Raw genomic sequence first — 1,539 nt, forward strand, 5'->3', positions numbered from 1 at the left:
GGGCCCGGGGGGAGGCACAGGATTTCCTGAGCCCCTGGTCAACCTCATTCCCCATTGGTTGGTTTGTGTTCCCCTGTGCGGGCAAGGACTCTCGGGTCCCGTGATTGCCACAGTTCCTTGGCAGAGCTCCAGCCATGCAGCTGGGAAAATAACCATCTCTCTGAAATATCTATCAAGAATCGGTCCATATATATTTCTTTTCCACGGGCCTCGTTGTCTGATATGCATGTTGCAGTATCCGCACTGTAACAATCATGTTTCCCTGTCCTTCTGAATTACCCACCAAGTGCACCCATGTCCTTGAGCAAAAACAATCCCATGGATGGATTTGCCTTTGCTTGAGGCAGGACTGATCCAAAATGTCTTCCCTAAGAGCCATCCAGTGGTTGTTTCCACCACTGTAAGCACATAAATCTTTCCTTGGTGGGTTTGTTTGTGGTAGTGTGGTGTAACCAGTCTGCCACATCTTGGGAGAACTAGGAAGAGAGCATCCATGGTTAAGTCTACCTCTCGATCATGAGACCATTTGGATATTGCATCTCTTCCCTGGTGACCTGAGGCTTCATGGGTACGCTGAGCCAGAAATAATTCACCCTTGTGTTGCCCTCCCAGATCCACCTGGGGCACTTCAATCTTGGCAGCTCGATCCACCTCTCCATTGCTCTGATATTCTTCAGTAGCCCAACTCTTGGGTACATGTGCACCTACTTTACAGCCAGCTTCTCTACCCAGGCAAGGTGTCCTGCCACACTTCAGCAGCCCAGATGGGTTTCCCTCTGCATAGCCAATTGGTCTTTTTCCATTGGTCCAGCCAACCCTACAGAGCATTTGCCACCATTGGTGAGTCAGTGCAGAGGTAGAGAGCACTGGCCATTTCTCTCATTCAGTGATATCTAAAGCCAGCTGGATGGCTTTCAGCTTTGTGAACTGACTGGATCCATCTTGTCCATCAATAGTGTAGGACTCCATACTGCACCTTTCCATTTTCAATTTGTCCCTACAATACAGTGGGAACAATCAGTGAAGACAGTGCATCACTTTTCATTTTCTGGCAGCTGGTTGTAGTGTGGGTCCTCCTCAGCATGTGTCACCTTTTCCTCCTCTAGTGATGATAGTCTGAAATTTTCACCTTCAGGCCAGTTTATGATGACTTCCAAGATCCCTGGGCGACTGGGGTTTCCTATTTGAGCTCACTGTGTGATCAAACCAATCCGTTTATTCCATGTAGCATCTGTGGCATGATGTGTGGAAGACACTTTCCCTTTGAGCGTCTAGTCCAGCACTGGCAGTCAGGATGCCAGAAGAAGCTGTGCTTCGGTGCCAATCACTTCTGAGGCAGCTTAAACCCCATCCTGAGCTGCCAGGATCCCTTTTTCAGCTGGGGTGTAGCAGGCCTTGGATCCTTTGTATCCTTGAAGCCAGAACTCCAGGGCTCATCGTTGGGTCTCCTGGATACCATTCACCAGGACTCCAGGAAGGACCATTTTCCCTGGCTGCAGTATAGAGCACATTTTTCACATCTTGTCCTGTCCTGACTGA

The sequence above is a fragment of the Corvus brachyrhynchos genome, unplaced genomic scaffold (genome assembly GCF_000691975.1).
Source record: "Corvus brachyrhynchos isolate BGI_N302 unplaced genomic scaffold, ASM69197v1 scaffold310, whole genome shotgun sequence".
Taxonomy (NCBI): Eukaryota; Metazoa; Chordata; class Aves; order Passeriformes; family Corvidae; genus Corvus; species Corvus brachyrhynchos.